The sequence below is a fragment of the Pezoporus flaviventris genome, unplaced genomic scaffold (assembly GCF_033815535.1).
Source record: "Pezoporus flaviventris isolate CSIRO_AGI_PZ_B2104156 unplaced genomic scaffold, CSIRO_AGI_Pfla_v1 ptg000002l, whole genome shotgun sequence".
NCBI lineage: Eukaryota > Metazoa > Chordata > Aves > Psittaciformes > Psittacidae > Pezoporus > Pezoporus flaviventris.
The window spans coordinates 92,227,050-92,240,633 of NW_026892550.1; the positions used below are offsets into that span (position 1 = coordinate 92,227,050).

General features: G+C 50.5%; 1 long non-coding RNA gene across 2 annotated transcripts; it reads right to left on the reverse strand.

Annotated features, from left to right (window-relative positions):
* Positions 1-469: 469 nt before the first annotated feature.
* LOC133275894 (uncharacterized) lies at positions 470-12,872 on the reverse strand. Of its 2 annotated transcripts, none has more exons than XR_009745725.1 (4): positions 11,674-12,872; positions 10,481-10,645; positions 9,351-9,560; positions 470-2,543 (listed from the first exon to the last, which is right to left on the reverse strand). It is a non-coding gene; the product is annotated as an uncharacterized LOC133275894 (long non-coding RNA). The 2 variants fall into 2 exon arrangements; XR_009745726.1 differs by having other exon boundaries at positions 10,213-10,645.
* Between the last annotated feature and the right edge of the window lie 712 nt (positions 12,873-13,584).

A 13,584-nucleotide genomic window follows, 5' to 3' on the forward strand; every position in this document is an offset into this window, starting at 1 on the left:
GCTCCTTCTTGGGGTTTTGCTGTTAATTTTCTGTCTGTCCGTGAGTTTACAGCAAGGTCCAAATCACACTGGGTTCATTATCCTCCTGGGGAAAAGGCCAGTGGTTATCTGCTGGACAGGGACAACACTGGGACCACAGGTCAAACAGGGACTGCAGATAGAGCGGGAAAAGCAGGTAGACCTTTTGTGGGATAAACAAGATATTACAAATGTCCCACCCACTGTACATAACCTGGGACTAGAGGGAGTCTGTGGGGTCAGGGAGAGAGTTCGGGAGGAAATTCAGGTGGGAACATGGGCAAGATTTGGCTTTTTTTTTGTTTTTTTTTTTTGAGCAATGTGAGAGGAAAGGAAGCAGGCAAATTAAGTCCTGGCCAGTCTGTCCTGACCCGAGTGAGCATGGCATATCATTGATTCAGTATCTGTTCCCTTCTCAGGGCTATGCATCCTGTTTTCGGGTGTTTTGCTTTACTGGCAGAGATGACCAGGTTGGACGGGGCTTGGAACAACCTGCTCTAGTGGAAGGTGTCCCTGCCTATGGCAGGGGGCTGGAACTGGGTGAGCTTTAAGGTCCCTTCCAACCCAAACCATTCTGTGGTTCTATGTGCCTCTCATTTGCTGAGTGATGAGCCTGATGTCAGGGGCACTCCAGGTACCGGCTCTGCAGATCAACCCAATCTCTTAGCCTAATTCACAGGGATATTTAATACAGGAGTTATTGTGAACCATCACGTCCAACCATCTCATTTCAGCTCACAGCAAAACCATCCGAGTTTCAAGGCTGCTAGCGGCAGCCACCAGACACTACACAAAATAGAGGCGATTGTCCACAAGAGGGAGAGTCGGCGCCAGTCTCGACCGTGATTTTGTGCGAAAGGCACTTCGTTGCCTGGCGAGTGTAGCAGAGCCGTTCCCGTTGCTTCACTTCCTCCTCTAGGAATGTTTCTTCCTCCTGGAGATTCCCCTTTCCACACATTTTTCCCTCCTGCTCTTTCTGCAGATGTCCACCATTTCATCTTTGTGTGGGGTATGCCGAAAAGCCACACCAGACAGGCACTGGATGCTGTGCCATGGGAATGGGACTGTGATTAAGATGGTGTCTGGTCATGTTTGGAGCTCTGAGTGAATTAGTCAGAGAACCAGGTGAAGCACCAGCTCTTCAAACCAGTGACCTTCCTCCAGGCCATCTCGCCCCAGAGAGATGTCCAGCTTCAGCTCATTTCCACAAGCCTGGACAGGCTGTGGCCACCACAAGCTGCTCTGGCAGCAACTGATCTCTTCCATACATCCTTCCAGTTGTCCTCACATCTACACAGGAAGGAGGCATGGACCAGCTGTCAACCCTGTGCAGTAGAGGGGATAATCTACCAGCTGCAGGTCCACATACCTTTCCCTTGCCACGGTCCATACACCCTGCACTACGCAGCCTTTCCCAGGGCGAGCCCTCCACCATGAACAGTCAGGGCTCTGTGCCAGCCTCTGCCGATCTTGCTCTTCCCTTTCCTTCCCTGCTTTCCCCTCATCAGGGTTTTGGTGAGACCTTCTCCACTCGGCAGCCTCTGTGGCTGAAGGTGCTCCGTCGTGCTACACCAGCAGCATTTTCCCTGTGGGATCATCCCAGTAGCTCCACAAACAGCATCCCTAAGCCACCAGGTCCAAAAGGTTTCAAGATACATTGTGATGATGTTGGCCAGTGATTTAGCAGAAGCTCTAATGAAGCTCGTAGCATTCCTGGGGGAATTTGCTAACCTGAGAGCTTAGAGAAATGTATCCGAAGGAGATCCATACAAACCGCATCACCAGGATGACCACGAAGACCCCAGGCATTGCTCCCGTCACCTTGGCCACCCTCTGGCCACCACTGGCCTCCAGCTTGTGCCGAGCTGGCTGTGGTGTGGTGGCAGCAGCAGCCAGTGATGTTTCTGCAAGCATGGAGGAGAAAATCAGCTCTCCTAGGGAAACAAAGCAGGGGAGCTGCTGGCTCCCTTTGGAGAGAGGGATTTCCAGCCTGAGAACAAAGCTATGGATGCTTCCCCCAAAGCACATTGCGCATGCTGGTATTAATATTTCAGGCACTGCATACAGGACGGCCCCAGAAACAAGCACTGACATGCAAGCATATGAGCTCCTAGGTCTGAGCACTGGCCAAACAGCAGTGCCAGCTGGGGGCATTGGGCAAGCAGGGCAAGGAGAGCTCTACTGTGTCCAAAGCGAGATGATTTATCAGTGTGCCCGCAGAACCTGGCTTGCAGGACAGCCACACCATTGTGAGAGATGCTGCACGTGATAGGGGATGCAAATCTACAGAGAACATTGAGGGAGGAGAGAGGTGCCAGCTTTATTGTAAGCCAAAGCTTTAATTGCTCTGCTCCAAATTACAGCTGTGGGACTGGGAGAGCTCATGCACCCAGAAAGCCTTTTAGAGCAGCTTATCACCATCCAGCGGGTGCAGAAAAGCACAGCGTGAGGAACCAGCACCTAATCCCAGCTCCCGCAGTCACTCAGAGCGCCTTGTTCAGCATTACCTGCTCCTTTAGGGTAACCTGAGAGGATACAAGAAGACAACAGTGTAAGCAGCAACTTAGCAAACATGACTAACTACTGTAGGTAGCGTGTTTTAACTTGGCTTTAGGCATGCTGACAGGAAATAGCATAATCAAAAGCCATCAGACATGAGAAGGTGAAGAAGGAAGAGAAGGGCCACCCCCTTGGCAGGGCTGAGACAGCAAGGTTATTTACAAAACAGCTGGTAGACATATGTCTTATTTATACAGGATAAGAAAACTAAAACCATCTGCTGTCAGTGCAAAGTTCTCTTTGTGTTATGAGCAGGATCATTTAATAATATGCAGTTACTTCATACAGATTAAGACAGAAGTAATTAAAGGAAAGGTTGTGCTCTGAGGCAGAGTTCCCCCGGCACTCAATTCTAGTCCTTGGGGAAGCTCTCACTTGTAGGCACCCCCAAAATCAAATCCCCAGACTTCAGAGCATTTTCCCCAGCAGCTTAGCTGTTGTGTCCTTTGAAGTAACATTTTAGGTTTAAATTCAGATCTTTATCCTCCTTTCTTACCTTTAGCTTCTTGCTGGTTTATTATCCATGCAGCCATGAATTTCAGAACGCCTTGCCTCGTTAACATGCAGACCCCCCTTTGATGTGTCTCTGTTACACCACACTCTGGCCATTCAAGGCCAGGCTGGATGTGGTTCTGGGCAACCTGCTGTAGATGAAGATGTCCCTGCTCATTGCAGGGGGTTGGATTGCATGAACTTTGAAGGTTTGGGTTTCCAAGCCAAACCATTCTGTGACTCTATGTGCATTGCTGAGAGCCCAGGTTTATGGGGCAGGTTCCCGTGCTCCTGCCAGGGATCAGGGCTTGCTCCCTGCCCTGATGAAGAACCTGAAGGTCAGAGTTAGGAGGATATTAAGGGTTAGAAGAAGACCTGCCTTGGTACCAAAGCTGGGAACAAGGTCTCCTGGGAAATGTTTTCATCTGAAAGCAAAATAAACCCGTGTAGATCCCTGATACAAAGCACTGCCAGGATGCCAGGAGGCTTTTGGCTTGCCAGGAACCTAGAAGAAATAATTTGAGCCTGAGTGAGGTTGACATCAAGATTTTCTCTCTTTCCTCTCCCCTCTATGAGCTCACTGGTGAACCAGAAGCGATGGTTTTGGCCATCTGGAGAGTGAAATCACAACAGCAGCAAATGCTTTTCAGGTGCCTCAGTGAAGTATGAAACTTGCTCCTTCCTTTCTGTCTCTGCTCATGTGTGCGTGCATTTTGAGCCTCCTTTCACCTCCGCAAGAACCTGACTTCAGTCCTCTTGCAGCAGGAAAACATTAAACCATGTCTGCCCCAGCTCTCCATAATTTTTCTTACCTGCACAGCACACACTGGCCATGCCGTGGACCAGGGCACTGTGGCACAGAGGTGCCTCCAGCACTGCCTCAGCACACAGGTGCTGCTTTGTACCCACACGGGGAGACCCAGACAGCATCCTTGGGACAGGGCATTGATGGCTTCAAGGGGACAAGGGGAGGGAAAAAAGAAACCAATAAACTCAAGCGATGAGGAACACAAGTGCTCACCATCCACTGACCAATACCCAGTCTGGCCTGAGCAGCAACTGGTCCCTTCTGGGTGACTCCCCCCAGTTTATATTCTGGGCATGATGTGCTGTGGTATGGAATACCCCTTTGGCTGGTTTGGGTTGGGTGTCCTGTCCTGTCTCTGCTTCCTCCTGGCTTCCCCTCCTCTCTGACAGAGCGTGAGACTGAAAAGTCCTTGGTCAGGGTAAGCATTACTTAGCAACAGTTAAAACATCAGTGTGTTATCAGCATTGTTCTCAGACAGAAGCCAAAACACAGCACTGCACCAGCTACTAGGAGGGAGAAAAATGACTGCTACAGCTGAACCCAGGGCAGGAACCAATGCAGCAGCTTTCCATAGTGATGAACCCAAGGGAACAAAGCAGCAGAGGGATATTTTGTGAAGGCCAAGCACACCCCCCCATCTTTGCAGATGTGTTTTGCTCTGTAGCCGCACATTCCCGTCCCGCTGAGGCAGCCTAACCCTGACTTCTTGCTCCTGCTTTTTAGAAAGCTACCGACATTTGAAACAAAGCAATCTAATTAAAGAATAACTATTTAGCTTGAGACAGGCAGGCAGGTATTCCGGCCCATTTTCTGACATGATGCATGATCCGACGGGAGCAGCGCCGCGGGCGTTGTGCGCTGTTCAAACCCAATTTAAAAATACACGGCGTGGCAGCAAAAATAGACGTGACCCTCGGCACAGCCATCACCACACGCATAAACAGCTCCTGTAAAATGCCACCGGTGATTTGCGTGGCAGCAGCGGAACAGCAGCACCCACCTTCCTAAGTGCTGCTGTGATAAGCCCATGTGAACACCATTGCAGCACGTTCCCATGGCAGGGCTTGCACAGCTGCCTCAGCTTTGGACCCCCAAATTAGGGCCCAGCCTTTCCTGAAACCTTAAGGGAAATTCCTGTCCCCTTATGCATGTGACCTGACATCCAGCTCTTGGCATGCTGAGAGATACCTGAAATGACTCTGCTACCTTTGCCACATCTGAATTATTGTGACGTCTAAGTGACAGGTGAGAGCCAGCAGTGTGGGGAAAATAACCTTTACACCCTTAAACACTGAGGAGCTCACATCCAAGCATTCACACCCCAGAGATGCTGAGGAGCATCTGCAGGGATGCAGGATGCAGAGATGCAGGAGCAGCAGCACCAGCTCCAAGCCCACATGCATGCCTGGCGATTGTCCCAGTCCGAGAGCTGTGGCTCAAACCCTGGTGCTCCCAAAGCAGCCCTCAGTTGCAGCAGAAGGGGATTCAGGCACAACCCCAGCTTTGGTGAGAGGGGTTGGGAAACACAAGCTATAGGGCCACACGTCACCCGTGAATGAGAAAAACATTTCTGAGTGGCCTGAGCCTGTGCTGGGTCCCTACAGGAGCAAAGGGGTATGGCCTCACACATGTGTGGCTCCATGTGAAAGCACAGCTACCTGCAAGACCTAATGCAGTCTAGAGGTAAAAGAGATATGAGAGACCCTTTCAGGCCCACCTTGGTACCCATACATGGGAAACCAGCAGGGCACTTATGGGGTTAGATACAGAAGTAAAACCCTAAAGGAAGTAGTTCTGGGATGGGAAACCACAAGGGAGCAAATCACACAAGACCACTGAGTTGGTGTACCCACATCCAGGGAAGGCATTAACCAAGCAACGCAGTGTCTCCTCACCACCATTGTGATGTCTAATGGCCCACACATTTTGATATCAGAAAAGTGTAAATTGCAGCGATGGCAACTTCAAGCCAGCTTCAAGCAGGCAGTACCAGACCCAGGTACATCATGGCCCTGACTATTCCAATGGGTAAGACACAGCTCCGGGTGTTCAGGGTGCTGCTGAAGCCACATCCATGCAACCCACGTGCAGAACAAGTCAAGAGGGGATGCTCTGTGTCCTGAGAGGCAGGCTAGACCTGGCTTTATTTGCTCTGGGTCCTCATTTTAGTTCTATCTGCATGAGCAGATTATAAAGTACAACTGAAAATATGCCTTTCTGGTTTTGCTGCCTTGGATCATCGTGTCTGCTCCAGCCCTGCCGTTCCCGTGGGTCATTCCTTTGGGCACATTCATGGCGTGTGGTTTCTCTGACATAGATGGTGAAATGGCAATGTCTAAAAGCATTTCTATTTCCCCCAAAGCCTGGAGTCAAATTGAAGGCAGAAACATTTCTGGGCATGAGGCTTGGCTCTGGGCATGTTAGGGCTTTGTCCTGCAGGGAATGCCTGGCTGCCAGAGGGCAGAAGTGAAGGGTTTGGACAAGATAACTCCTGCTCTGCAGCAGTCCCTGAGCAGCACAGCAGAGCTCAGCACCTGGGACCTGATCGTTTGCAAGGCAGAAGAGATTCACCCATTGCTGGTTTTCTCTTCCTGGCAACTCTCGCTGTGTTTTGGGCACAGATGTTCAGAATCAGTGCTGGTAACTGATGTAGAAACACGTGGCCCCAGGAGATCCACAAAGCTGCCGTAGCAGGGAGGGAATGGAGTGGATGCACTTCGTGAGAAACATCTCCAGGGTTTGCCTCAAGGCCTGGCTGTTTTCCAAGCCATGCTTTCTGCACACCTAGGCTTGCTGGGATCTCAGCCTTGGCAGTGCCCATAGGATGCTCCTCTGTGCCTCTGGGGCCTCTCAGCTGTGAGGATCCAACACCAGAGCATCAAGTACCTCACATCTTCCCAAGGAGACCCAAGTGTAAACCCACCGTGCATCTGCCCAGCTCAAGCTGTTGCCTCACAGGAACAACCTCGCTCTTGGCTCTGCACCATGGCCACACCAGACGTGCCCCCAGTGCCATCAGCCGCTGGAGGCAGAGGGGTGCTCAGCCAAGGTGTTTCTCACAGCACCACATCATTTTTGTCAAGGTGTTTCATTTCTAACAGAGAAGCTTGAGGAAAAGCAGCTGCTGAAGACTCGCAAAGCAGGATGAGAGCACACCATGGGAGAGGCTCCAGAGCACTCATTTCATTTCCTTCAAGTGGGTTTATTACCCACCCAGTAGGGAAGGGGGTTGGTTGCCTTTTCCCAGTATGAGAAGCCAGGGGAGGCTGGGAGGCCGCTCACCCCCAGCCACAACTCACGCACTCCACATGCTGTTTCTTCCCCCTAACGGGAAACACTTACAATCATAGGATCATAGAATCATTAGGGTTGGAAAGGACCTTACGATCATCCAGTTCCAACCCCCCTGCCATGGGCAGGGACACCTCACACTAAACCTTGTCACCCAAGGCTTCGTCCAACCTGGCCTTGAACACTGACAGGGATGGAGCATTCACAACCTCCCTGGGCAACCCATTCCAGTGCCTCACCACCCTCACAGTAAAGAACTTCTTCCTTATATCCAATCTAAACTTCCCCTGTTTAAGTTTTAACCCGTTACCCCTTGTCCTGTCACTACAGTCCCTAATGAAGAGTCCCTCCCCAGCATCCCTATAGGCCCCCTTCGGACACTTGGAAGGCTGCTGTGAGGTCTCCACGCAGCCTTCTCTTCTCCAGGCTGAACAGCCCCAACTTTCTGAGCCTGTCTTCATACGGGAGGCACTTAAACACGTGGCCAAGGAAACTTGGTGAACACAGCTCCTTGCACACCGCACAGTGATTCATCACCACCAAGAGAAAGCCCCTTGGTTCCCTGCCAGAGGACCAGGTCATGGCCTGCAAGTCACAGTGGGTTTTCTGAGATACCTCCCTGCTGTGGCTCCGAGCACCCCAGGCCATTGCTGGGGCCTTGGATGGTCCCCGCTCCCACAAGTGGGGTTTAGCAAGAAGACACTGGCTGATGGTGAGGAAATGTTTCACCATAGCCCACAGCTCACTGGTGATGATGGGGACTGTTGACTCGCCAGCATCCATGCTGCTCAGCAGAAAGACCCCTGGTACTTACGCTGGTGTGGACAGGTCCTGACAGCGTGTTGCACGTAGTATTCACCATCACTGGCAAGCCTGTGGGAATGGCAAGCTTCACCAACCCTGTGGTTAGCCCAGGTATTTGCTCCTGTCAAGTCAAAGCTATTTGAGAGCCCAGGGCTGAATTGCTGTTTTGCACAGCCACTCAGTGACCTGAATTGCAGAGCTGGGCTCTGCCTGGCCTCCCTCACACACACAACAGCCCTCAGCCACAGCAGGACCTAGATCTCAACCAGGGATGAGTTGACTGCAGCATTAACTGTCATCTGCCTTCAGGGCTGAGTCTCATTCAGTTTGACCCCTAGCAGTGTGTTAGACTTGTCTCTCTGGAACTTGGCTCAGTTGCACTCATGCCACAGCATTAGTGGCAAGCAAGGGTGGGTCAGGTCCATTTCTACACCGTGAGCCCCATTGCTGGTCTGTGGAGGAGAAATCAGTGCATTAGGCCCAGGTCACAGCCCTGCAGCAACTCATTCCTCACCGTCCAAGGCAAGCTCAGCAGCCACTGGCTTTTCCCCACCTCTGAACATTTGGTTTTGCCTCCCCAACTTTCCATTCAGCCCACCAGGATGCAGGTATGAAACCTCCTACCACCACTGCACGGGATTGTGCCTGTTTTCCCTTTTCCTTTCTCTATAGCCAAGTGCCACATGGGAGCAGGCAGCAAACCCCTGGTGCCTGCCCGTGATCACACTGGGGTGAGACAAAAGCCCTCCCAAGCCTCCCATGCTCAGGCCACCAGCACCTGCATCCACTCTTCACTGGGAAGAGACCTGCCTCCATCCTCAGTGGAAGCACGGGGACAGCCAGTAGCATCTCACCAGAGTGAGCCACACAGGGCCAAAAGCAGGAGCTCTTTCAAGGGAGCAGCATCTCTTGGAGCAGAGGCAGCAGAACCAGGGTGCTCTGACCAAAGAAGTAAAGCCCCAGTGTTCTAAAGGCAAAGGGAGGTTTCCCACCCTCTCAGTGGTGAGGACGGGGGACATCCTCTCAAGAACAGGAGAGGGCTGCAGTGCTCTGAGGCTGCAGATGAGTGCAGAGGCTGCTGCAATAGAAGCATAAACCCGCCGGACCCGCTGTTGCTGCAGAGCTCTATGAAATGGGTGATTTCTGAGCAGAGTTTGGCTGGAGAGCGCCGGTGCTATGAAAACCAAAGAAGTGAGTTTGGGCTTGGGCGCTTCCTCCTGGCACGTAAAAAGGTGATTTGTGATTCAGAGGATGAGGAACTTATCATCAGAAGGAGCTGGGACAGAGCTCGGTGTTTACACATGGAAGAACAAGGCAGGCACCAGGAGCAGATATATTTATACCCATCCATTAATAAAAGAAGCCGAGTCAACCATACCTTTGTGCTAAAGTTAGAGCAGAGCACTCAACACGGCCTTAAAAAGGCAAGAAAGTTTCCACAAAGTGGAACAGCTGCTCCCGGTGTCGGCTCTGCGCATCCTGAGCCCGGCACTGGGAACACGAGCCAAACGTGGAGAGGCTTCTCCATGCAAGAAGGCTGACTGCAGGGGTCTGGTCGTGGGGTGATGGCCACTGCACATCAGGAGACCTGCAGAAGACAATGACCTCTTCCCATAAGCAGAAATCCTCTGGCTTTGACTCCAGTGCTCTTCGCTTCCCCAGTCATGGGGCTCAGACAAGCCTTCACCTCCACATGGGAGAAGCCATGAGGGCAGGCTGGCCACATGGATGAGGACTTGGTTGGTGAGGCTGTGTCCATCAGCCAGCAGAGGGAAGGGGAGCAGCACCCAAGGGTTGCAGGTCTGGATTAGGGAAGGGTCTGTGCGAGCCCAGGGGGAACAGAGAGCACCCAGGACAGTCAATAGCTTATTGATATAATGGTTATATTGATGGCTTATATTGATATAACCTCCAGCTGAGGTTATATCAATAGGGCTGCCCAGCATGGATCAATGGAAGCTCCTGGATCAGGATTTGACATTTAGAAAGGCTTCAGAAATAACTAACTGCAGCAAGTCCCTTAACACACAGATAAGGCTGGAGCTGGGTGGCCTCAACTCCCAAGCACCAGGGTGTGTTACAACACTGACTGGTAGGAAAGGCCTAGGAAAGTTGGATCTTTGTTCCTTGCTTCTAGAAAGCGATCTGTTGTGCTTCTTCTTGCCAATAAACACGAGCTCCTATAGTCATTTCCCTGTCTGCCATCCCTCTTCCCCCCCACTCCAGCCCCTGAATCATACCGGAAGCTCTTTGCTGAACTGGTCCCAGCTCATGTGGAGCCACAGGAGCCAGCACTGGATGTGCTGTGACAGAAATGACCACGCTGCAGGCAAACTGAGAACAACCACAAACTATAGATCGTGTTTAAATCAACGTTAAGTAAGTGCATCGCAGTCTTTGTTCTCCATACCCCAGTGAAAACAGCCACAAGTGACAACCAGTCCCAGGCTGCGCAGGGAAGGAAACGGGACTGAGGGCAAGCACAGGAGGCTATGGGCCACCTCTCACCCTGCAGGACATGTTGAAGTTGTTGGCATTCCAGCATGGATTTCGCTCCCGAGCTCATGCTGAAAACGCTAGTTACATGAACTGGACTGACCTTTGAGCAAGACCTATGTCTTGGACCTCCAGGGGTTTCTTCCAACCAACATTATTCCATGACTTTGTGATTTCCTTTATAAAGACATAAAGGAAGCATGCAGGTAGCTCTCCATCCCTCTCCTGTTACCCAAAGGGATGCTCAGGCTGCCATCCCCAAACTCCTGTAGTCAGTAACAGACCAGCAGCGAAGTCTGGAGAACAGGTCAGCTTCCCACAGAGGCAGAGATCAGGGCTTCTTCCTGCACCTCCAGGCTCAAATCTCCTGGGGCAGCTTGTCAGTGCCAGTGTAAGACACAGCCTTAGCAGTCACACTAACCTCACCCTGGAGCTCTTCTGCAAATTCAGGTTAGGTTTATCAATCATTTCAATAAGATCCAAATGCTCTCCAGCAAATGCTATCATTTAGTGACCGTGTCCCACCATGCCACTGCCAAATACAGCTGCACAGCACAAGGATTCTTGCTCAGCAACCATGTTGGTGGACCTGGGGCTGGCACTGAGCCCTGCGGCCTGGAGCCCATGTCCCTCTTCTGAGCTACTTCCTCATGTGATGGAGGGACTGTCACTTAGTAGATGCTACCTTTGCACACTGAAACAGGCACTGTGGCTTGCGGTGGGCAATGGGCAGCTGTGACTTGCAGGGTTTGCCTTTTATTTATTATAATTACTTATAGTTTACAGAAAGGGAATTCATTACATGAGCAGTGTTAATTTCCTTAGCCAGTTTGTAGTGCATCCAAGGAATCTGTATCTGGTTCCTTTGACCAGCTCTACTTTTGATAAACTCATCGTAAGCAATGCAATGATCATAGACTCATAAAATTATTTGGGTTGGAAGGGACCTTAAAGCTCACCCAGTTCCAACCCCCTGCCATGGGCAGGGACACCTTCCACTAGAGCAGGTTTACTCCAAGCCCCATCCAACCTGGCCTTGAACACTGCCAGGGATGGGGCAGCCACAGCTTCTCTGGGCAACCTGTGCCAGTGCCTCACCACCCTCACAGGGAAGAATTTCTTCCTAATGCCTAATCTAAATCTACCCCCTTTTAGCTTAAAGCCATTGACTGAAATACCATATTACAACATTCTGAATGACTTACGAGTGAATCCCAGGATCAGCCATTTTATAGCTTTTCCTTGAAATGAAGGTAGGCAGGAAGACCTGGAGCACCTTTGATTCGCTCTGGAAGCATGCCTCTGCACCACCTTTCTCCCAGTGAAGCAGAGCTTTGTTTCAAAGCCTCTCCCTGTCTCCTGGATGCAGAATCCCCATACCAGCTCTTCCACAACAATTATTCAGCCCTGATTTCCAGGCATCTAATTTTAGCAGTCACTGTTGAACATCCTCTCGAGTTATTGTTAGAATGAAATGAGGATCATCTGACAGGAACACATTGCAGCTCCTCAGTAAATACTGGGAAGGAATGCTTAAGGAGCTCAGGTGCCTTCCTGCACCCTTACCAACAACCCCACTACGTAGGGACCCATCTTATCCCACCCCTTTTAGTCCAGGTACCTTGCATTTCCAAAAGAGCAAAATCCTGTGCCCACCTCAACTGTACTGGGCATATTTCGCTCCATCATTTTGCTCAGTTACCAGTTTCTATAATTACTTGTAAATTTGCCACAGGGATTTATTATTTATCATTTTTAGGATCATTTCAGCTGAAAGGGCATCTGATTATATGCATATATATTTGCATGAGCTCTTTTTCTGGAGGATCTCTTAAGTAGTTCACAGAATATGAATGAATTTCTGCTTGTCTGCAGCACTACTCCTTTTACAGGCAGGACAACAGGGGCTGTCATTAGGAGACATGTCCAAACTCCCAGAGGAAATTTATGCCGAGCACAGGAACACCGGCTTCCAGTGGTGTGTGTTAACTATTAAACCAGCTCTAACACAGACAGCGGGAGGTTGGCAACACAGGCATTAAAGAAAATGCTGATACTGTAATTTGAAGTCGTCGTCTCTCCTTCCACACCAACAGGTTCAAACACAGATTAGGCTTAGAAAGAGAAAAAAAACCAGGCTCCTTATCAGATAGCAAACAAATGGCCCTCTTCTGCTAGTAAGCAGCTATGGGAAAGAACAGCAAGGAAAGGTGCTGGTGTATGAACAGACAGGGCTGGGATTTTGCCCTTCACAGAATCATGGAATAGTTTGGGTTGGAAGGGACCTTCAACGGGCATCGAGTCAAACCCTCTGCAATGAGCAACTTCAAGGAGATCAGACTGCTCAGGACCACATCCAGCCTTGAGTATCTCCAGGGATGGCGCATCCACCAACTCTCTGGGCAACCTGCTCCAAGGCTTTGCCCTTTATCACTGTTAAGAAGATGCTATCATTCTCACTCTTCACACCAGCCTCCCTTCTTTGTGTTTTACCTGCTAGGGATGTAAACCAGCAAAGTTCATCCAGATGCACTGAAAAACAGACAACACATGGGAGCCAGCAGACTGGTGTTTCTCTCTTTTATTTAAAAACAGTGCTTCATTACCATTTGCAAAGGGTTAGGAAGGGTTTCCCCCCTTGCTTAGAGTTTATAAAAGCCAGCAACATGATCAATAATTTATACACATGGATAGTAATACAAAAAAAAGGAATAAAAGCTAAAGATCTAACTACTCCAACCTTCACAATTCCAGCTACTTGATAATAATAGGAATAACCCAATGAATACTGTATGGTCTGAAAGCTACTATACAATATGATACTTAACGAGGGAGGGCGGGAAGTTAGAGGCTGTCACAAAGCCCTGGGATGCAGATACTGCTTCTCCAGAGTCAGCAGGGAAATGGGACCCTGGGCAAGCGGCTCGGGCATCCTAGGAAATGATCCAGGGGAAGGGAACACATCCCACTCGGGACACATCCTGTTCCCCGGCGGTACCTGGCAATGGGAGGTGCTGGGGAGACCGCGTGAAGGGGCAAGTCTGTCGTTGCCATTGGAGGTGCTGCGGCATCTCAGCCTCGCACTGAACGTCTCCAAGTCTCAAGTAGATCAGCCT